Source organism: Podarcis muralis, chromosome 1, assembly GCF_964188315.1.
Source record: "Podarcis muralis chromosome 1, rPodMur119.hap1.1, whole genome shotgun sequence".
NCBI lineage: Eukaryota > Metazoa > Chordata > Lepidosauria > Squamata > Lacertidae > Podarcis > Podarcis muralis.
Window position 1 is genome coordinate 55,019,291 of NC_135655.1, and position 24,683 is coordinate 55,043,973.

Sequence of the window (24,683 nt, forward strand, 5' to 3'; positions counted from 1 at the left end):
GTTAATGCTCTCTCGCCAAAGGAACAATATTTTCTGAGAAAGTAAAATTGCCTGGAAGCTGTAATTCACACAACACATGAAAATATAAATTCACCACTTAGTCTGTGACAAAGCATGGCACTGAGTTTTTCAACCATAAATAACTATGAATTTGTCAAATGACATCTTGGCCCATAAGAACAAATAGTTTTCTTTGAATACTATTCTCCACAGCTACATGAATTGAGTAAGTGCAGTCTTCTTTTTTAATCAGCAGTTCCCACTCAAAAGCCATAGTAAGACACAAGAAAGCAGAGCATCTCAGAAGGTTCCTTTTACTATTTTTATATCGGACACAGTATTTAACATGTGAATGAGTTGTATGACTGGCTGACCAAGGGAGCAGGCTATCTATTAAGTCATCTGACACTAATATACATGAATTAGGAGGAAATAATCTATGGTATGTCAGCACCGTGTTCTCAGAATTTCCACAGTAGGAAGCTTTTTTACATTATTATTAATCACAGATACTGAAATGGATTGGAAATGGAACAGAATTTTAATGCAAATTGGCATCTCTTTCTCTCTGTCATATAACAAACTAATATTGCATTGCATTCATGCTTCTTTAGTATGCCAGAAAAAAAATATTCTTGTTGACTTCTAATGTAGGTAGGTAAAGGTAAAGGACCCCTGGACAGTTAAGTCCAGTCAAAGGCGACCATGGGCTGCGGCACTCATCTTGCTTCAGGCTGAGGGAGCTGGCGTTTGTCATGATCAAGGTGTCTCCCCTGCCAGGTAAGTATGGGAGCTGGCGTTTGTCTACAGACAGTTTTCCGGGTCATGTGGCCAGCATGACTAAACCGCTTCTGGAGTGACGGAACACCATAACAAAAGCCAGAGCACATAGAAATGCTGTTTACCTTCCCACCGCAGCAGTACCTATTTAGCTACTTGCATTGGTGTGTTTTCAAACTCCTAGGTTGGCAGAAGCTGGGAAAGAGCAACAGGAGCTCCATTGTATGGATTTGAACTGCCGACCTTCTGATTGGCAAGCCCAAGTGGCTCAGTGGTTTAGACCACAGCGCCACCCATGTTCCTTCTAATGTAATCACATATGGAATACACATGCACCTTCCTTGTAGGACTAGGCCAATGATGCAATAGCACCATGAGGGGCTATGTTAGTCTCAGAGCCTTTGGCACTATTGGGCTACTGGCTGGATCCTATATGAAAATACTGGCAAACATAAACCTGACTCTACTCACTACCTATCTGTGCTCTAATGGCAATTCCAGTAATTTTGATCTCTTGGGTTTAATGTGTGAGACTGCATGTGTGACTAATTGAATTAACTCTGCATGCACTTCTAGTTCTAGCATCGTTTTCATAACATAAGGTAACTATGTTATAAGTTATTTAAGGTTAATCTATGGTGGCCTTACATTTCATGAGTGGCTGGTATTTCACAGTGGCAGATATCCATTGTTTGTTTATTTGTTTGTTTGTTTTTACATATATAACTCACCTTCCTTCCAAGGAGCTCAAGGTGGCATGCATAATTCTCCTCCTCCCCATTTTACCCTCAAAGCAACCCTGTTAGGTTGGTTGGGCTGAGAGCGAGCAACTGGCCCAAGGTCACCCAGTGGGTTTCATGGCCCTCAGAGCTGGATCTCAGTGTCTGGACCGAACGATGGGGTGGAGACGCTCCTTCAGGTATGCTGGGCTGAGGCTGTTTAGGGCTTTAAAGGTCAGCACCAACACTTTGAATTGTGGTTGGAAACTTACTGGGAGCCAATGAAGATCTTTCAGGACTGGTATGTGCTAAGTGGGGATTTGAACCCTGGTCTCCCAGGTCTCATATAATGCCAATTTACCTGCACTCTCTATCTCTTTACTGCCATTTGTTTATTTTCTGTGTATTTATAATCTACATTTTTCATAAAATATATCAATATAGCTTACAATATAAATCATACAATATACTCTGCCCCTTGACCCCAATGGGCTTTATTCCCTGGCCCCAGCAACCTACCGCTTTGCACCCCCAAACATTGCCTATGAGTTCTGTCCAGATAATCTAAATTTTGTACAACTCTATTTTTAATGCAATGAAACCTTCAGGCCAGCAGCAAGGAGGAGACGTTACAATAACTGAGAAAGAATTGAAAACAGAGCAAAGGTAGAAGAGGGGGCAACTTTATTGCCAAAGGTGAGATGAACAATGAAGATTTGCCTAAGAACATAAAAACTGGAAGGATATGTAGACTGACATACGCATCTCAGTGACTACATAACTGCAGAACTAATGCTGGAACTTAAACATACTTTAATTTAGTCATGGAACATGGAAGTTTAAAGAAACAAAAGCTTTGAATATTGTCCATTTCCAAGTTGCAATTTCAAAATATATTACTCTTGACTATCACATTCAAAATATATGTAATGTTATTCAATGAGGATATTATTTCATAATCATAAAATTCTTCATATGTTTAATGTTGGTGCAGTGGCGTAGCGTGGGTTGTCACCTGGGGCAAGGCAAGTAATTTGCGCCCCCTAACCCGTGGATTTGCGCCCCCTAACCCATGGATTTGCGCCCCCTAACCCGTGGATTTGCCCTAACCCCAGATGTTGCGCCCGGTGCGGCCGGCCCCCCCTGCACCCCCCACGCTACGCCACTGTGTTGGTGACTTTTCCTGAAAAGTCCACTTGAGACACTTAATTTACACCCTTGTTGTTCCTCTGCATTCTTTGTATTCAACAGAACATGCCCTGACCCTGTAGAATAAAAAGAGCCCATATCTAACTGAGCCAGGGTTGTCTTTAGAAGATATGAATTAATTTCCAATTTCTGCCAAACTATGGATCTGTAATGTACCTTCAGTGGCTCTCTCAAACTGCATCATTGTGATGCAGCAAATTTTCCCTTGAAACTTGCTGTTTCAATTTCTAAAAGTGTTAGCTTTTATCTTGTCAATTTGGCTAGCAGTGATACGAGATAAAGGTTTATCCTGATTTTAGGACTGCGTAACACCTTGGAAATTGACAATTGCTTACTTGTATCTCGACACTTGGTAATATCGCTCCTTCCAGACACTGCAGCTGGACCTTCAGTTTTCAGAAGTGACAAAAATATACTTAACTATAATTGATGAAAGCTGGAGCCACTTAAAAAAAAGAAACATCCTGCACAGATGCAATAGTCGTGGTGCATTTTGTGGAGCAATGACACACATCAGCTAAAGGGTTAAGGAAACCGTACAATTGGAAACAAGAATCCAGATCAGAAAAAGGAAAACACATTAGTCAACGTTGTTTGACAATGCAGCTACTAAAGCTGCTACATCTGCAACAGGAGATAATTACTGGGCAACTGCAGCCGGCTCCCTCGGCCAATAAAGCGAGATGTGCGCTGCAACCCCAGAGTCAGCCACGACTGGACCTAATGGTCAGGGGTCCCTATACCTTTACCTTTACCAGCTCACTAAACACCTTGGGTATCATCAGAGAGAGGGGATGACTAGTACCACTGATTTTCAGACAGAAGTGAGACAGACTATTTCCTAAGTGTATTAGATAATTATTGAGGCTGATCCAAATATCCTGCAACTGAACCTTCAGTGGGAGAGAAGGGAGGAGTGGGGCCTGTTTGAAAAATGGGAAGTGTTGTTCATGTGGGAAAGGGCTTCAGAGGTGAGAGCTCACATTGCTCTGTCCCAGCTCCTGCCAACCTAGTAGTTCAAAAACATGCCAGTGCAAGTAGATAAATAGGTAACACTGCGACAGGAAGGTAAACGTCATTTCCATGTGGTTTGGTTTCTATCACAGTGTCCCGTTGTGCCAGAAGCAGTTTAGTCATGTTGGCCACATAACCCAGAAAAGCTGTCTGCGGAAAAACGCTGGATTCATCGGTCTGAAACCACCTATCAGCTCCCTGATCGCCGCCAGCGGCACCAATCATGCTCCCACTTGCTGCAACAAGGGCAGCTGACTATTGGCTGCCGCAGCGGCAAACAGGACTAATGGCTGCAGTGTGAGCGGTTGTGTGCTGCATTCTGGAGGGTGAGCGATTTTCGGGATCCCCCCCGCAACAATCAAGCGACCCAATGTCGAAAATCGCTCACCCGCCAGAATGAAGCGCAAGCCTGAGTTTTTAAGCAGTTTTTAAGCTGCTTGATTGTTGGGGGGGGCAGATGCCAAAAATTGCTCACCCGTCAGAATGAAGTGCAAACCCGAAATTTTAAGCAACAATCGTAAGCGACGCTAGTCTTTGTGGGCTGCATTCTGGTGGGTGAGTGGTTTCAACAATTCAGAGGTCAATCGCCGCTTACAATCTTGGGCTCGCACGAAAAAAACCATTCTCGCTACCCGTGTATAAGACGAGCCTCATTTTTGGGTCAAAAAAGCTCATCTTATACACGGAAAAATACGGTAACTATTTTTACACTGTGCATGGGCTGTATGCACAAAGGGCATTTGCTAGGCAGCACATCTCTTCCAAACTCTTGTCAACAGAGCCCACAGCTTCGGTGGAAACTCAGAGCTTCTTTCTTTCATAACTTCAAGGTTCAATCGTTGTCATGTGCTCTACATAGGGTTGCATTTAATGAGGGCTCAGATGATGTAGAACCACTCTATTTCAAACTAACCTCTTTTGTTCTCTGCATCATTTTTCCTATGCAAGAGATAGCATGCAGAACGGCATGGTTGCGAAGCCGGCCTTCTGATGTACACTGCCTACAGCACTTTCCATGAAGTTGACACCTCAAAGGTGCCATCCAGATTATAGAAAGAGCTGCAGACTGTCACTAGGGGCAATGCACTTCAGACTGAGCTTTCTCCTTGTGACTCTCCAGCTGCATCTCCCAGTTTGCATGTGCAAAGCAGCCTGCAGATTGTGGAGTAAATGGAAAGGCATCAGAGGCTTGCTTGCTGAGGAATTCTAGTTGCAAGGGATGGACAAATCAGTTTCTGTCAGCTTCTCATTTTCCCTCCAATCTCCAGTTTGTCCCATTTTCACATCAGCTTGCTTTTTTTAAAGTATACATGAAAATCCATATGCATTTTGTGTGCATTTCTCCTAATATACATTTTTGCAAGGAATTTTGCAACTCTCCATAATACAACACATTTTTGTATGCTCTTTTCACTAATCTATGCATTCTGGGGCACCCTTTCCCCTGTTCTATGCTATTCTGTACACATCATTTGTTTGGAAAGCCGTATTGTCAATTTTGAGAAGCACACGTTTTAAATAACATGTATGTTTTGGGTTGTGTGTTGGTTCAGGAAAATTGAATTAGGTTGATTTGCATTAGAATATAAAATGAACAAATTTCTCCCCCATCCCTACTGGTTACTCAAATAATTGTAGAATTGTACAGTTGGAAGAAATCCAAAAGGTCATCTACTCCAACCCCCTAGAATGCAGGAATCACAGCTAAAGAATCCTTGACAGATCATCAGAGGTCACACTGGTGTTCTAAGGTCTGAACTGGCTCTCTCAAGCTTCAGTACACATCTCTTTTTTTGACAATAGAACTATCAAGCAAAAGTGGCCTCTTGGCTGTACTAGAGCTGTTAACAGTGATTTAAGCAAGAATTCATTAAATTGTTTAAGTAATTTGAGGATAAACAGGTTTGATGAAGGGAAACTCCATGCAGCTTGGTTAGCCTGAATTTACAAAGCTGAATAAAACGTGTGCTTCTTAATCTCCGTCTTTGTTTTCTGTAGAGGAGCCCAAGATGCATGTGAATCCCATATCCTCAAAGCATAGGTGCCAACTTCATGGGGCTGAGGACAGCTCATCCACCCCAAAGTATGTGAGAATGGGGCAATATTGAGGGGCCAGGCCCCACCAGGCCTCCCTGCAGTGGTGGAGAGCCTCGCCAGGCCTCCCTGTGGCGGCAGCATGCGTTTCCGGGCCTCACGGCCTTCTCCCAATGCACATGACAATATGCACGTGTGACATCACGTGCACACAACAAGCCCCCCCCCCCAATGTCACGTGAAACATGGTGCCTCTCCCTCAAAGCTCGCACATTCATTATAAAAAGGGGCCACACATACACAAATATTTTCCTTATGGAGCTCTGGACCAGACCAATAAATAAATGTTGTCTGTTGAACACCTATCCAAGTAAGCTACAAGCCCAGCTCAGCAATGAATGTGTTAGCTTTCTAAGTAGTGTTAAGCTGGAAGGGGGCTGAGGGGAGATAAAGAAAGAAAAGTAATAACCGTAGCATTGCTACATTCTAGTGTGGTTGAAAATATCAGACAGAAAAGTCCACTGAGAGCCTTATCAGACACTTGCCTGGCTCTCGGAGGAGATGCATAAATATATTTCTGTAACACTGGAAGAAAATTGGGAGGTTCTTGTTTCTGTTTTAATTTTTTTTATCACAGATCTTCCACCTGAGTCTCAGCTGAAAACCAATAGAAGAAAAAGTGCAGTAATTTCTTACAATATGAACTCAATTAAAGTTCCAAAGAACTTCAGCCCTGAATTGGTGCCAACTGGGATGATATGCCAGCCAAAAGCTGCCAACAGATGTCAGATGTCTCAGACCAGATTAAATTAGCACCTTTAGTTGTTGTTTTTCTTAGTTTGGCATTTTTATCCCGTTCCATTATGAGTGCAAGAGATTTTTTAGGTGACTCTCACTATAATATGCACCACAGACCCTGATCACATTATTGAAAACTTTGTCTAGACTTCTAAGAGCCAAGTGTACAGCCTGGCATTTTATTATGATTGGTACATGAGAAAGATCTTCATTTGCTTTAGTGCATTACCCTAGTCTAGCTAAGGCTAGCTCTTGTTACTTCATTCTGAACCACCACAGATAAGACAGAAGTGCAAAGATTCCCGTCTTGACTTGAACTGAAATCAAAAGAGGGTCCTGGAATAACTGAAACCATTTACTGTGAATGAACAGAGTCCTTCAGCATAGCAAAAGGCAATGCAAGCCAATGACATGGTAGAACATGGTAGGCACTATTCTATAATATTCTGGAAATCAGTGACTACTAATCTTTATGGCTATATTTTCTCCAGTATCAAAGACAATATACACTGGGGTACCAGTTGCTTGAGATTGTGATTGGGAGAATGCTCTTGTGGTATGGTAGGAGAGCTGAAACATCTGGCAACCAATGCACCACTTTGGTTTCAGAAAGTACATAGGTAGACAAGTCTATAAAGCCTAGGAAACCAGCAACTGGCAGACCCAAATTGGGCATCTCAATGGGAAATAGGCAGGCTTTAGATCCAGGAGGCATTAGATTCAGCATATTTTTCACCAGCCGTCCTCCATACTTGTCCCACCCAATTAATGCCCTGCTTTGTGGCCCTGTGACAGGATACCAGCAGCAGAAACACCAATGGTAGTACTGGACTACCATTTCTCTGTGCTTTGGGTCAGTACTGTTGGGTCCTCCTCTGCATTCTTACACCACCAGCATCATGGACCAGAAGATTGCTCGGTAATTCTACAAGAGTTGTCTTCATGTACCAAATGCTTGGCTATGACTCCTCCTCTGAGTTATTCCTGGCACTTTAAGAAGTTGAATGGAAGCCAAAAGTTATTCAGACTGTGAGGCTTAGTTTAAACAAGGTCCTGGATGTGTTACTTTTCTTTCTTTGTTTTACACTTTTGCTAAAGGTCACTAAATTGTGAGAAAAACAAATAACCTTTAAAGAAACAAATGCCTCCAGTTTTCTTGGGGAGCCTTACGGTGGTCCTGACCCAGGAGATAATACTAACATACCCATCCCTCCAAGCCACAAGAGTGGAAAGAGTGTGAAAAGTAGCAGAGAGTAATTGAAAAATGCACTAATTGAAAACCCTAGATTCAAAGGAGAGAATAGCAAAATATCCACTGACACTTTCACATGAGGGGTGGGAGTTTGTCAAGTTTGATATGGTATTGTATAATGCAGTTTAGCAGATTTGGAAATAAATGGGGATTTATTTAGGAATGACACCAAAATGTGGTCGGTGAAGCAAATGCATAGTCAGGCTGCTAAACTCTTAACTTAATCTGTTAAATGTAACATAGCAATAATGGGCAAACTGAAACAAAAAGCACGGGGAGCCTAAATAGGCAGGAAGAATAAAATATTTTAGTTAACATGTTACCGGTTAGCCCAACAGGCTTTGTGATTTCTGTAGACTGCCATCTTTTTTCCTCCCTTTATTTGGGCAAACAAAGCATTTGTGCTGCTTAACCAGTTTACAACTCTCCACAGCTCTGTGGGAGAATGTTTGAAGTGAGGAGCCTGATCTATTCATAGTGTGATGTAAGACACTCATTTTTCAGAAATTTTGGGTGGGTTTTGGGGGTGGAGGACAGTGACCTTCAGTGCTCTGAGCAACAGCAATATATTTCAAGGGGAAAAGGACATTTTGAGAGAGATGGACATATTTAGTTTCCTACAATGCCTGTGTGAGGTGAACTGCTTGGTTACCAGAAATATGAAGTTGCCACCTTTCTGTTCCAATAAAATGCCTCTGATATTAAAAACTGTCATGTAGGTTGAAGTGTGTTAGCATTTTATAAAAGCAACTTTCCTTTGGGGCGGGGGGAGACCTGTTAGAAAGAAGTACCGTAATTACAGCTCAATAATTTACATTAGGATCTCTGCCCCCCCGCACAGTCTTGCCATATTGATGCCTGTCGATTTCTAGTCAAAATAAACCCACACACAGTTTTGAATAAAATCAGCATTTAATCACTTGCTACTAATAACCAGTAATGGCAAGGGGGAGAGACACTCAGTGGGGGAATGCCACAAGAAAAAGAGAGAAATTATTTATGCTATCAAGAGGAGTGTTTTTTTTTTTTTCCAAACAAAGCAACTTAGTGTTTCAAATGCAAAATCACTTTCCAATTATATCTGATAGTTTGTATGAACATGTATTGCTTACTTTAATAATATACACCTGCTTTTCTAGGTCAGTGATCACCAAAAGCAGGTACAGAATAAAATCAAAACAAAGTTTCTAAACAAGAAGAATAAAAACAAAACAAAATACAAAATTTCAGGGAAGTTAATCAATAATAACAATAATAATAACATCCCTTCTCAACAGGTTGAGACACAGGACGCACAACACTAAACAGCAGCATTAAACTTAAAAGAGTCAAAGTGTGCAATGACCCAGAATGCACAAATCAGGAATTGCCTGTAAGTATTTAGATATGTGGACTAAAACATATGTGGACTAAAAAACCCCATCCAATAATAGCAAATGCCACTCTCATTATTCTATCTGATTTCTATGCAAAATGTGGCTATTTCTACTCCGGTTTCCATTTCTAATGGAATTCTCCAACCTCCCTATTCCAAGCAGCAGAACACAATGCAAGGATTCAGAACTGAATGTAGCATAAAGGTAAAGGGGTAAAGGGACCCCTGACCATTAGGTCCAGTCATGACCGACTCTGGGGTTGCATGACTAAGCCACTTCTGGTGAACCAGAGCAGTGCACGGAAATGCTGGTTATCTTCCCGCTGGAGTGGTACCTATTTATCTACTTGCACTTTGACGTGCTTTCAAACTGCTGGGTTGGCAGGAGCAGGGACCGAGCAACGGGAGCTCACCCCGTCGCGGGGATTCGAACCACCGACCTTCTGATTGGCAAGTCCTAGGCTCTGTGGTTTAACCCACAGCGCCACCAGCGTCCCTTGAATGTAGCATAAAGGTAAAGGTACCCCTGCCCGTACGGGCCAGTCTTGACAGACTCTAGGGTTGTGCGCCCATCTCACTTAAGAGGCCGGGGGCCAGCGCTGTCCGGAGACACTTCCGGGTCACGTGGCCAGCATGACATCGCTGCTCTGGCGAGCCAGTAAGCGGTCCCTATTTATCTACTTGCACCCGGGGGTGCTTTCGGACTGCTAGGTTGTCAGGCGCTGGGACCGAACAACGGGAGCGCACCCCGCCGTGGGGATTCGAACCGCCGATCTTTCGATTGGCAAGCCCTAGGCGCCGAGGCTTTTACCCACAGCGCCACCCGTGTCCTTGAATGTAGCATACAAGGCGACAATTATGAATGATAGCAGCCCCCAAAATAGCCGGAGCCCAAGCCGTTTAGCGCATTGAAGGGCAAACACAAAACCAAACTGAGCCCAGCGACAAACAGCTAGTTAGTGCAGATTTAAAAAAAAGACCAGAGTAATATGCTCCAATTGGCCAACTCAGGTATTCTGGTGGTGGCATTTTGCACTATTTAAATTGTCCCAATAGCTGAAGGCAAATGTTTTACATTAGTTATGTGTCCTAATTTAACACCAGCATTTGGTTCCAGTAGTGGATGATGGGGCAGGATGCTCACCAAACCTGTGGTTAAACTCATAGTTGCTGCATACCAGGAGAGAGAGGGCAATGTGATGATGAGGCACCCAAACACCAGCAGGAGCATTGGACCGGCTCCACTAGTGTGTTTGTAGTACACCGACCTTGCTGCCATTTCTCCCCTCCGTTCAACATCCTTGTATGCAACACCAACACAGGTGATTGGAGGTGAACACTGCCACCCTATTCCACCATCTACTACTGATCATGCCATTGATCTTCTGTCCTGATTAGCTTCTCCACATATACAGAATTGGACATGGAATGGGTAGGGCAGAGAGGCAACAGAGTTACCATGGTCTTCTTTGAATCATTCATCTGATGAGGAAACAGGAAGAACCATGAAGCTTCATGGACTTGATTGACATGTGCAATTCATTATTTCATGACTGCAACATCTACTGCACAAAGAACATTTATATCACCTGAGAGTAACTCAGTTAGCTCTGAGCTCCCTTGCGGACTACAGGATATGGATTTGGCTGATGCAATGTGAATTAGTTTGCTCCATGGCAAATGAATCTTTTGGGGTGTTAAGTGATTTATCCTTTTGCTTTTATAAGGGTCTGGATAAGACATACACTCTGCAGACTTTGGCCATAACTGGAGTCAATTGACCCAAACATTCTATTTTTCACAATGAGGCCTTTTAAAATATTAGTCATCTCATCATACTTGAATAGGTTACAATCTGAAGAACAAGGTTAATGAATAGCAAGCAATGATATTTAAGTAAACTATTGTCCAAGTTTCAAATGTCTCTGTCATTACCAAAGTCAATGACTGAAGTTTGAAATATCAAAAGATAAAGAATTTTATAAGTCTTATGGATAGAATCAAACCATTAAGCAATTTTATGCACCACACTCCCAGTGTTCAGGCAACAGAAAAGTCTGAGGAAGTGTATATATGTATTGGGCAGAAGGATAGAAGGGTTTGGGGGAGTGAAGAATCCCTGATTTTTTCAAAGGTTTAAGTGGGAGAATGCACTGGGAAGAGAGCAGAAAGAAGAAACACTATGATGCACTTGCATCAACACAACTGGGCACTTTCATCTGCCCCAGCTGCAACAAAACATGTCTCTCCCATTTCAGTCTCCACAGCCACAGCAGACACCGTGGTTTAATTTCTAATGGTTTAATTTCACCTCTGAAGGCACACTCCTCCATTTTATTCTGAGACATACAGATGCCAACCATTATCCATCCATGGTGGTTCAAGCAAGCCAGGCTCAGCTCCTTTGCATGATTGGCCCCGTTAACTGGTATACCTTTCTACCATCCTTATTTTATGGTAAATAGATTGCATTATTGGGCCAATCACTCATGAGAGTCCAAATGTACTGCGAATGCATATAAATGTAAAGGCTTCAGGATTACGTGCAAATATCTTTGAAAGCAGAAAGAGGATCGAGCCAGGCTTCCAAGGAGCAAGAATGACTTTTGCATACACACACACACGTAAGTTTATATTTGCCTATTCGCATATGCAAGAACAAAACTTCCACATGTAGAATCATACTCTTTGTAGACCCAGAAATCCTGCTCAAGTATATGTGTCCATAAGTGTGTGAGAGAACAATCACATTTTTTCTGGAGAAGGACAGGTGAAATGAGAATTCAAATAGGCAGAGGAATTGTGAAATGCTGCCCCATTGCATTCACAGTGGGGTGTGGATAATATATGTCACCCCCCACATGTGACTGGAATGGAGTTTCGGCAGCTGAGGGGCTCTAAAAGATGTGTTTTGATACCTCAAAAGTTGCTATATGTAGTACCACATTCTTTTTGTCCCTCTGTCCCTCTGTAGTTTAGATGCCAGATTTTCCCTTGGTGATACAGGGGCCACCTCTAGTAGCAAAATCAAGCTACGGAGACTTTGCCAGCACAGGACAACAAGTGGAAGGGGGAATTTAAAATTAAATATAATTGAGAATGTTCCTTCATTGCATCCAACATAGGAACCATGCTTGTTTTGTTGAACTGGTCACTACTGCAGCCAAGAAGATGATGGACAGACACCAATGTTCTCTTTCGGTTTGTGAGATTTTTTTCTTTTCTCTCTCCCCTAGATGCCTTTTAACAAATATGCCTACCATCAAAAGTGTAAAGGAAAAGTATTTATGAGCAGCCATTTGAATTCCGAACAGCTGCTCTGCTTGACCAAATTCCTGCCTCTTTTATATTTGTTATTCACAAATATTCATGAGAACAGATTTTGTTTTGTTGTGTTTTGTTTATTTGTGGTGTGCCAGTTCTTTGTTGGGGAAATTCTCCCCTGGTGCAGAGAGACATGCTGTGAGTTGGTCTTCCTCTGTTCCATTTGCAGATCCACTGGCTCTGCATAGTAGTAAAGGAGAAAAGTATCTCCTTACTGATACTGCCCCTAGACCTTGATCCAGAAGATCATAACTACAGAAAAGGCAAGTGGTCTATACACTCAGAAATCCTCATTTCCTTTGCCGGGCAATGGGAATAGACCAGGAGTGAATCAAAGGACCTTGCAGTGGGGGGGGGAGAGTTTCATGGGTCACTTATGGGTTCGTCTCCAAATTCCAAAGGGTGACTAGAAAAAACCCAAACTGCAGAGGAAGAGAGGGAGAAGGCAGAGTAGGCTTAAAGAGCAGCATTCGTGCCCATGTGATCCGTAAGTTCCCCTCCCCATGGGAGACACCAACATGTCTTCTCCCAAGAAAGGAATGTATGGCAAATTCAACCTTGCTATAAAGGGCAAGAGTGGTCCTGGAAGCCAAGATGCAAGTTTGGGACAAGTACTCTTTGGTGAGAGAATCCGAACAAAGATTTAAAATAAAAACATGCATCAAAAAAGTATGGAAATATAGACTGTTAAACCTTCCAGTAAGCCCCAAACTGTCCCTTTTTAAAAGTTCTTTCCAAAGCTTTCCCACAGCTGTAGCACAGAGATAGACCACACATTTGATAAGTCATAAAATGTTTTACTTACAAAACTCTTCAAAGGTCAGATTCAGTCAGAATCGATGCACAGACAGTTTAAAAGGTTGCTTAGTTAAAATAATAATAATGCTGCTTTCAGACTCCATTCTGCTCTGAAACAAAAGAAGATAGTTAAAGTGACCAGCTCAGAACTCCTTACATACTGAATTCAAATGGGAAAAGAGAAGTAACAAAAGACTTGGTTACCTGTTTCTTCCCAAGTTAAGGGGAAGTGGCATAGGCTAAGGCTGGCAGGACAGCTTACTCTATGGTTGTAACCCTTTCATTACTAATTAGAATCAAGCACACTGGCTATGTGAGGCTGGTTACTGTACAAATTCAACCAAAGATAAACCTACAAACAGATTTGAGCATTCTGCCTGAGGAGAAATCTCAAGAGAAATCTAGAAAAAGTTCATTAATACTATCAAAAATGTTCTTTAGAGTTCCTTCTGCAAAACAGAGGCCAGCCCATTGGGGCCCAACCAATAGCAATCTGCCCTCAGCCAGCCCTGTCTGCCTGCCTTCTTACTTACAACCATACCTAAATTAGAGCCTGTCTGCTATTAGTCTCCTTGCCTTCTGCCCTATCACTCCCAATGGACACCAGCCACCACTGCTTCTGCACCATAATAATTGTTTTTACATTTGCCTCCCATATTTCTAGTTGTTCTTGGAGAAACACATAAACGTGTCAAGAATTTATCCACTCCTTTTTTCACTTGTATGAGCATCAGCCATATGTCACCATTATCATTACTATTGTCACCCTGGCCTTAGATTTCATCTGCTTCCAATTCAGCAGTGCTAATGTCATTAGTCTCTGTGTCAGAGATAATTTCATATTCTGTTAAGAAATGGAATTTGAAATGAATATAAGCAGCAGAGCTTTCAGAAACCAAGTTTTTTGTCTCTCTTGAAAAGGTCAAGTAGTTGTAAATCATTGTCATAATTGAAGCAGCACAAATGCCCAGCAGTGTCAGTGGTCCAGAAACGCAATGTGTTTAATGGCACAATAATGAGGCCTAGGGAGTTCTGGAGCCACAAAGCGGGCCAAAAGCTGGAACCACTTATCAAGATCACAGAATAAAAATGACCCTTAATTAACAAATGAACCCACAATTCTGAGACCTTGTGAAAGGATTTACTTGCTGTTTCCTAAGAAAGGTTTTACAAGGGCTCAAGAAAGTAAATGGTTGCCGGTGGGTTGGCCATAGTCACAGATCCCCCTCCCCCACAAAACGAGAATCTAAGGGTAGTGCTGACGCAATTTTATAATGTTTCAGATAAAACACAAGGATGCTACTGTTGCCATCCTTATTATTCTCAGCTGGCTAACGGTTCTCACACATCTCTTCTCACATCAGATGTTTGATATGCATTTGACATGATATGGGCTTTATCCATAGCAGAAATCCTTGCACTAACAGGATACAAATGTTGGATATCACCTAATATGTACAACTTTTAACCATGCTGTTGAAAACTAATGATTTCCAGTTATAACATAATGTGAGTTCTCAAATTGATGTAGAGCTATTGGATGCCTATGAAAAATTCATGGTGCTCATTGAAATCAAAAGGGGCAAAAGCTTTTAATGTACAGTGGTACCTCGGGTTACAGACGCTTCAGGTTACAGACTCCACTAACCCAGAAATAGTACCTCAGGTTAAGAACTTTGCTTCAGGATGAGAACAGAAATCGTACTCCGGCAGCGCGGCAGCAGCGGAAGTGGTGCTTCAGGTTAAGAACAGTTTCAGGTTAAGAACAGACCTCCAGAATGAATTAAGTTCTTAACACGAGCTACCACTGTACTCAAAATTTTAATAAGGATATGAAGCTGCCTTATACTAAGTCACAGTATTGGTTTATTCTGACCATGGGCCTGCAAAGTGAAAGTTTTTTACAGCACATCTTTGGAGGAGCTGGGAATGAATTTGGGGACCTTCTACACAAGAAATGTTCAGGTTTGTCACTAATGGGGCTTGACCACTAATGGGGCTTGAGTGAAAGGACCAGCTTCCTGCAGCACCATGATGGAGGAATAGATGAAGGCAGGAATTGGGACAGCAAGACTTTCCCAGCCAGGTGTCCTCCTTTTGGACTACAATTCCCATCAGTCCTGGCCAATGGTCATGCTGGCTGGGGTTGGTGGGAACTGGAGTCCAAAAGTATCTGAAATGCACCAAACTGATGAAGACTGTTTAAAAGCATTGGATTTGGCTGAGGGCAAGTTCTTTGTACTGGCACTGATCATTTAGCTATGACCCCCTTTCTATACGGGGCTTAAATGTATGTAACTTTTTATGTTTTGCATATATTCTTACACCTTCAGAATCTGTTTAATCTAGGGAGGATAACAATAATTATTTTCTATGCATTGTCACTGTGAAATATCTGATGCAGTGTAGGAAATGGGGCAAAACTTATTATTTGTCTATTTTGTTTGTATATTTTATATAAAAGTCATAACAGGCAAGTGCAGCATATTAAAATCTTGATTAACAACTAGGATATATGAGTCTGCTTCTCTGTGTGGCATTTTTTTGGAGTAATTCCTTCTGCTTTATATTAAAAATGTTGAAACTTACCAGAGCCCAGAGGCAAGAATAGCATAGAAATTAAAGGAAGGAAGGAAGGAATTGAGGGAGGAGGAGTTTGCTCATTGATGCCGTTTTCCATTTTTTGGACGTGAGACAGTTTAAAAGCCTGCTCTTGGATACATTCAACATTGAATTAGAAACAACTTAACACATTATAAAAGCACTTGTTTGCTTAGCTTTCTTTACTTCATAATAACTCTAGCACAAGTCAAACAGCTTATTTTTCAAAAAAGAAAAAGGGAAATAAAAACATTTGTTGCTATGGCATGTTAGCCCATCTAATTTTCTTTTATTTTATTTTTTTGTAATAAAAGTCATTCAGTGTGTAGAACCAATGAACTGGTCATAAATATACATAGTCCTGAGATGTAGTCATGCTAACTTGGGTGTAATTTCCATTGAAGCCAATAGGAGTTAAATTTGTGTTTGCATGTATAGGATTCCACTGTAAATTACTTTATATGATGCAGCATAGACGGCTATATTAAACTAACTTTCATGCAGACTGAATCCATTCAAATTAATGGCCTTATGTTAGTCAGCAGGTCTATTCAGAGTAGAGATTTGTTGAATAAAGCTAGGGTTTCTTTCTAGAAAAGGTTGAGACCTCTATTTGGGGTACTTGGTTTCAACCTCTTAGATTGCTTTTGGAAATGCTAGATTTGGTCCCTTGCAAGTTGTACAGCTTGGTTACTCCCCTCCCCCTCCCCTGTTGTTACATGGTGTCCTTGAAGAAAGATAAAATATTGCTTGCCTAAAACGCAAATGTTCCATGCATACCTAGGCACCCATTGTTAATGCATCCCTGATTGATAGAATATTAATAATAGTTAATCTTCGGTTGATGCGATCCACCACTGGCAAATCAGTCATTTTATTTTAATAATAAACTAATGGGAGATAATTGAAGTGTAGAAATAATGGAATATATCCTTGCTACAGTAATTCCATTTACATTTTATTCTTATGTTAAATTCGCTTCATCTGTTTTTATTCTTTTCCTTTCTTATATAATTGCCAATAAAGACCTTTGCTTCCAATAAAGCACATGAATGAAGGCATTAATACATCAAAATCCATGTTATTAATTGATAGCAAGGCATATCTGTGCTGCAACACATAAAATGCTGAATGTGCAAAGAGCTTCTATATCTGGATATAAATGGGGTTTGTCTCCAAAGAGAGGATTTGCAAAAAATAAAATAAAATTACATCTTTCAAATGCGAAAGCTTCAGGATCAAGTTATCTACATTGAAAAAGTGACAATGCTCACAAACACTGTCATGTGGCCTCCTTTAACTAACTATGAAAGATAAGCTGAAATAGGGAAACAGGTAGCTAACTATAGGCAGATATAACCTTAGGTATGGAAAACTTCACCACAAATGCAAAAATCTGCTAAAAGGGAATTGTTTGGGGGATTGACAGTTGATATGTTAACTAGAAATCAATTACATTCTGAATTAATACTGAAAAGGCAACCATGGATATAGCCTTCAATTTGGACATTGAATCCCCAAGTTCATTCTTGCATTTTGAATTTAATCGGACAAGTTGCTTTCTCTCAACCTAACATACTTAGTGAGGCTGTAGAGAAGATGAACCAATCTGGGGCCCTTCTGTTTTGGTCTACCCCACAACCCCCTGCCATTCAGTGGTGCATTCCAAGTATATCTGTCCAACCATTTAGAAACCCTCAAATGGCTTACTAACATGGGGTTATTTCCAATGTATCTAAAGTCACATAGTGGTATAGTTGTTCCAGTGCTTTTTTTCCTAATAAAAAATGTTTAGGGGTACGCTCATTTTGATTCAAGAAAATCACTATTTTATAGTTCAAATCGGGGAAAATAAATACAGTAAATGGACAAAAGTACAAAAATTCACAAAATGTTTAGGAGTATGCGTCTCCCTGCGTACACCCAGAAAAAAAGCACTGGTAACATATGTTGCACTCACAGAATGAATGCTTTTCGCCCACCTTAAGACTACTAAAGGAAAATATTATTAAATTATAATAAAATAGCCTTGGGCAGAGCAATCCTAGCCATGGCTGAAAGAAGAAGAAGAAGAAGAAGAAGAAGAGTAGTAGTAGTAGTAGTTTGGATTTGATATCCCGCTTTATCACTACCCGAAGGAGTCTCAAAGTGGCTAACATTCTCCTTTCCCTTCCTCCCCCACAACAAACACTGTGAGGTGAGTGGGGTTGAGAGACTTCAAATAAGTGTGACTAGCCCAAGGTCACCCAGCAGCTGCATGTGGAGGAGCAGAGACATGAACCCGGTTCACCAGATTACAAGTCTACCACTCTTAACCACTACACCACACTGGCTGTGCAACAGGAGTTTTCCTTTTTCTTGTTCTCTTGGCGTTCACCAGAAAGTGGGAGACTCTGACCCCATCGAGGCCTCTGTTACAGTCCTGTTACCTCGTGGACAGAAAGCTACCAGAAGTGCATTTTAGGGGCAGTAATAGTGATTGGATCAGCTGAGGATCCCCTGGATCCCAAGCCTGTCCAGCACCTTGAGAGGGGCATGATCCAGATCTCTGCTATGCAGCCTGGAGCTGTCACAGGAAAAATTGAGGGGAAAATTGCTTCCCTGTCCTCATTCCCTGGCCAGCATGAGCAGATGTGGTGGCAGCTCTGCCACTCTCTTCAGTGCCACTGCTCTCTGGCTGGGATTTTGGTTTTCTTCCTACACTACCAACCAACACCAAAAAATGACGTCTTAAGACTTAGTACATTTTTCAAATTTCTATCTAAACAACTCTCTGATGGATAGCTTTCTTCTTTTTCTTTTTCTAAATGCAATACTACCATATTGTGTTCAAGAAACATTCAGAAAGTCATATTTGTGTGTCAACACACTCCAGATTAATTATCTTTCAAATAGAGCAAAACACTAAACTATCAGTATTAAATTGCATGCTGCAAATAATGATTGAATTTCACTGAGGATTTGTTGACAGAGTCAAATAGATAGAAATGTGCTTCTTTTGTCCTTTCATCCTGATTAGCTTGGTTTTTTTCATTATTTTAAAAGGGGGCTTCAGTTTTGTTCATTTTTTTATGTATAGATTAGGACCATTTTTACTTCAGTTAATTTTATATGGCACACATAAGAATGATGGATTCTGAAAATTGGTAGGGAAATGAAGGAATTGTTAAAAATAAAAATGTGCAGGCCAAAACTTGGTAAATTAATTAATTGTATGCATTTACATATATATCCCAGCTTTGCCAGTGTGGGTGCATGTTATTGTTAAGAAGAATCATACTTTCCAGAGTTACCAACTAACCTTTGCAGAACATAGGTTGTGCAGAAAATCGACAAAGTAGTATTGCTCCCCAATTTGGAAGATCCACTTTCTTAAGTGTTGCTGACCTCAGCTAAGTGTGTATATCAGCAGTTGGCAGACTTAGGTCCAGTGACCAAATGTGGCCATCCAGCTATCTCTAACTGGCCTCCAGGACCCACCCTATCCCAGGCCATACCCTTCACTGGTCTTGCTCCACCCTTGATTGCTTTGGCCTGCCTAGAATGTGTCCCTGAATTGTGACCATGCCTTTTACTTGACTGGATGGAGAGAGGTATGTGTAGAAACCTAGAGCGGTTGGAGGATGGATGGCGTCTAACAGATGGAGATTGAATCCTGACAAGACAGAAGTCCTGTTTTGGGGGAAAAGGGGGCGGGCGGGTGTGGGGGACTCCCTGGTCCTGAAAGGGGCGACTGTGCCCCTGAAGGACCAGGTGCACAGCCTGGGAGTCATTTTGGACTCACAGCTGTCCATGGAAGTGCAGGTCAATTCTGTGTCCAGGGCAGCTGCCTACCAGCTCCACCTGGTACGCAGGCTGAGACCCTACCTGCCTGCGGACTGTCTTGCCAGAGTGGTGCATGCTCTAGTTATCTCCCGCTTAGACTACTGCAATGCGCTCTACGTGGGGCTACCTTTGAAGGTGACCCGGAAACTGCAATTAATCCAGAATGTGGCAGCTAGACTGGTGACTGGGAGTGGCCACCGAGATCACATAACACCAGTCCTGAGAGATCTGCATTGGCTACCAGTATGTTTCAAAGCACAATTCAAAGTGTTGGTGCTGACCTTTAAAGCCCTAAACGGCCTCGGTCCTGTATACCTGAAGGAGCGTCTCCGCCCCCATCATTCTGCCCGGACAGTGAGATCCAGCACCGAGGGCCTTCTGGCGGTTCCCTCATTGCGAGAAGTGAGGTTACAGGGAACCAGACAGAGGGCCTTCTCGCCCTGTGAAACACCCTCCCTTCAGATGTGAAGGAAATAAGCAGCTTTCTTCTCTTTAAAAGACATCTGAAGGCAGCCCTGTTTAGGGAAGTTTTTACTATTTAATGCTGTATTGTTTTGAACACTCAATTGGGAGCCGCCCAGAGTGGCTGGGGAAACTCAGCCAGATGGGTGGAGTATATATAAATTATTATTATTATTATTATTATTATTATTATTATTATTATTATTATACAGCGCAAAGGAAGAGGCACATCAGATGCCCAGCCCACTTTTTGACTCTGCCCATGAGTGCCACTGGTATGCAACACCTGGAAGATTGCCCATGATGAAATGTAGCCCTCAGGTTGAAAAGGGTTCCCCACCACTGGCGTGAGACAGTGGTCTTATAAATTACTTAGCTCTGACCATTGAATACCTTCCTAAACAGAGAACGCTCAATTGGCAAAGTAGCAATTCTTCTAATATACTTTAACTGAAGTGCAGTCTGCTCTTGCCTTAATTGTTGGCCACCCAGATTCTATGTGAAGAAGAGCTTCTGATATTCCTGATGGTAGAGAGAATAGCTTTTGGGGAAAAGAAATTATTGTGCAGTTTCTGTTCTGCCCCACCCCACCCCACCCCCGGATTCAGTTATTTAGTGATAGCAAATCAATGTATTACAGGCTTCCTCAACCTCGGCCCTCCAGATATTTTGGCCTACAACTCCCATGATCCCTAGCTAGCGGGACCAATGGTCAGGGATCATGGGAATTGTAGTCACAAAACATCTGGAGGGCCGAGGTTGAGGAAGCTGGTGTACAGTGGTACCTCAGGTTAAGAACTAAATTTGTTCTGGAGGTCCGTTCTTAACCTGAAACTGTTCTTAACCTGAGGCACCACTTTAGCTAATGGGGCCTCCCACTGCCGCCACACAATTTTTGCTTCTCATCCTGAAGCAAAGTTCTTAATCCGAGGTGCTATTTCTGGGTTAGTGGAGTCTGTAACCTGAAGCGTCTGTAACCTGAAGCGCCTGTAACCCAAGGTACCACTGTATTAGTATTATGTAGAATAATAATGCTGCTCCTTTAAGACAAGGTAGTGTCTTTACCTTTTCCAGACCTCAAGGCAGGCTGGGAAATGAAGGCAAAGTACGGTAATATTCTAGTTTTCCCAGGGTAGGAAAAACCTTCCTCTCCCCTTTGCAACCTAGTTCTGTTTTAGTTCTTGCATGTCTAGGAAGAGGGGTAAACTCACTTGTTCTTACAGAACTCAGTAGAAAACTCCATAGAGAGCTTCCTAAACACATTCATTCAGAGCCAAAAAACAACCTACTGCAATGAGTAAATATCTCTACATGTGCCTTGTGAACTTCAATAAAATGCATGTTTGGAGAGCTTTGTGGAGTTTTGTTCATGCTATCCAGATTGAGAGAAATCTCAGGACGGAACAGTTTCCAAAACTTTAATGGAGTGAGTATGAATCAGAGCCCCGGATTTCAACATCATAGAACATTTGAGTAAATATTTTGCTACCAAATATCTTTAGGGCAGGTACAATCAGCTGCCCCTCTCTTTATTGTAATAGAACACCCCGCTGGTTTTCTGTGATCTGATTTCTCAATATTTCTATTTTGCTCTAGTCATCACTCTAATAATGCAACATGGAACATGCTTAGAAAAAGTTCAACTTATATGAACACAAAAAGCTGCTGTATACAAAGTTGGACCATTTGTTTCTCAAGCCCAATATTGCTTACTCTAACTGGTATTGGCTCTCTAAGGTCTCACATAAGCTCTTTTTCTTTTTACTGCAGGGCCATTTTAATCTAAAGGTATGGAATTAATCCTACCGCTTTAAGCATACACAGCATGTGTTCCACCACTGAGCCGCCATTCTCTATTAAGAGCTGGATGTCAAAATGTAATTGCCACAAGGGACATAGTTCACTGGTAGAACATGTGCTTTGCAGGTCTAAAGTCATAGATCAAAAACTCCTATATCATGACATGCTAATGAGCAAACCGAATGTCCAACAGGAACAGGTGTTTGAGCATATAGCAGTCTCATTAAAACAAAGATGTGGTAGGGATTTAGCTCTGGATCTCAGAACAGTAATCAAGCCATCTCCCCATAATTTGCTCATTAAGATGTATTGTCCCTTGAAAGCATTTTAAGAAAAGTAAACCATCTGGATCCACTACATTGCTCTCAACAGACAGATCCACCAGATCTATGTTGCTCTGAACTAGCTACGGTAGCTTGGAGAATTTAAACAATCTGTTTCAGTGCTAATGAAACAGTACTCCACTATCAAGAGAGACACCATCTCAGTAGTTCTCAAACTTTTTTCTCTGGGCTACACTTTCAGAATAAAAAATGGCTTGTGCCACACTAATTTTTTTATTGGTACATTGGAAAACAAAAAGAAACAACTCCTAGCAGTGCTTGATTTATAACATAGAACACAACTACTTTGTAATATGACCATGGGACATCCAAAAATATAAAAAAGCTACATAAGAACATGACTCATTCCCAAACTATAATTATAAACCAGCCTCTTACATATATACCTTAAATATGTACATTGTATATAATCTCTATGAGAGGTGTGAGCTTCATTTTGTCAGGCAATCTCATTTATATTTGGTCTAATGTGAGACAAACAAACTCATCTCCTCATCATCACAAAGAAGCCTTTCTCCTTTCTGATCTTTCATATTTGTCAGAGTAGAAAATCCCGGTTGATGACAATATGTCATGGAGAACTGTAGAAGAATAGCTAATGTTCTTGAAGAGAGGCAAGGATACTGTTTCAGGTTGTATATTCAAAAAGAGTCCAGTGGCATGCTCCCATGTTTCATTTTCAAGGTGTGATCACTTGAAATGCAGGCCATTTTCTCATCATCATCCAATGTCAGTCCTGAACAGCTGCAATTCACAAAGGGATCTCTAACTCAGTTGACTTTTTCTGTAGACAACATTGGGGTTATTTTGATACTATACTATACTATACTGTACTACACTACACTGAAATGTTTAAATGTTTCCTTGATTGTCCTTGAATCTTCCCACCACTTGTCATCTTCTCCTGCCACTCCACTGTGGTGTGCCATAACCTTTGAGAACCACTGCACTAGCGCAGTTCAAGCATTCTTATAACTCACACAATGAGGAAGGATGGTTGGGGAGGAGAACATTGCCTCCCTGTTCCCCTCTCTCTCCTCTGTGCGTGTGAGAGAGGGGAGCGGGTTAAGAGATAATTGAAAGAATGATTTTTAAGTGGTTCATAAAATGACAGGCACTCAAAACATCTCTGCTGATTGGACATTCAGCCTGCTCATTCAGTTTATGGCCCATGAACCTGCACAGCTCATGAGCTACTAGTTATAATGAATGAGTGCTAAGCCAAAGACGGCCTCCTGAACAGCAGCTGTGTCATGCCCACTAGTGTGGGTGGAACATGGCAGGACAATATATATGGGGGAAAGTGCAATAATATTGATAGTCTTAAAAGTCAGCTGCAATCCCATTTGCAGCTTACAGCAGAAGGGTAATGTAAGGAACCGCATGTCTGAAAACAGCCCTCGACTAGAAATAAGCAGTGTTTTTTTCAAATTGCTTCAGTAATAATTAGAGATGTCACCAATTTTTTAAATTACCTGGTTTGAAATACAAATATCACCTGCTTGAAATGCTTGGATGTATTCCAAACTGAGTGTTATTTTCACTAGAGATTCTTTGTTGGCTTGGAATATAAAATGAGATTCTGCTCATGTAGTCAGCAAAGCAAGGTAGCCAATGCCAGCATGCACACATAAATTATACTCTCACCCTCAGTGAAATGCTTATTGATGCTATGTGAACAGACCACTTGATCAAGCAGCCTTTTGTTGGGTGAAAAAACTCTTGAGTCCATTCTCTTGATTGTTCCTTGTTCCTACACCCTGAATTGTAAACCTTTGCTTTGCCCCTGTTAGCTTTATTTTGGTAGGAAGACTGATTTTCAATTTCTCAACCGTGGGAATTACAATTTCCAAAGGAATGTCGGGATCTACTTTATACTGAGTGAGATAATAGGTCCATTTAACCCAGTACTTTAAGCAGTAAGTAGCAGCAGCTCTCCAGAGTTTCAACCTGGGGTCTCTCTGAGGCAAACCTAGAGATGCCAGGGATTGAATCTGGAACTTTCTGTGTGCTGAATAGATGTTCTACTACTGAGCTACAGCCTTTTCCATTTTAGTCAACATATCTAGTGAGAGAACTTCCAAATATATGTAAAGCTCATAAGTGCTAAGCTGATTTCAAATTCATCTGAGGGCATTCTGCCTATCACTAATAATAATATTCCCATTTTAAAATTCATTAGAAGACTGCCCCCTCTTGAATTCATCCTTTCTTCTTCTTCTTCTTTGTTCATCTACTATGATTAACATCAACATCATAATTTTATTATTATCCATCTGGCTGGATTTCCCCAATGATACTATTGTGGTATCATGCATGACCAAGCCATGTAAGTAACATTACTAAAG

General features: G+C 41.5%; 1 long non-coding RNA gene across 1 annotated transcript; it reads left to right on the plus strand.

The window, feature by feature from the left end:
• The first annotated feature begins 653 nt into the window (after positions 1–653).
• LOC144327494 (uncharacterized) lies at positions 654–12,768 on the plus strand. Its single transcript, XR_013392561.1, has 3 exons — positions 654–780; positions 12,307–12,382; positions 12,675–12,768. It is a non-coding gene; the product is annotated as an uncharacterized LOC144327494 (long non-coding RNA).
• Positions 12,769–24,683: the final 11,915 nt, after the last annotated feature.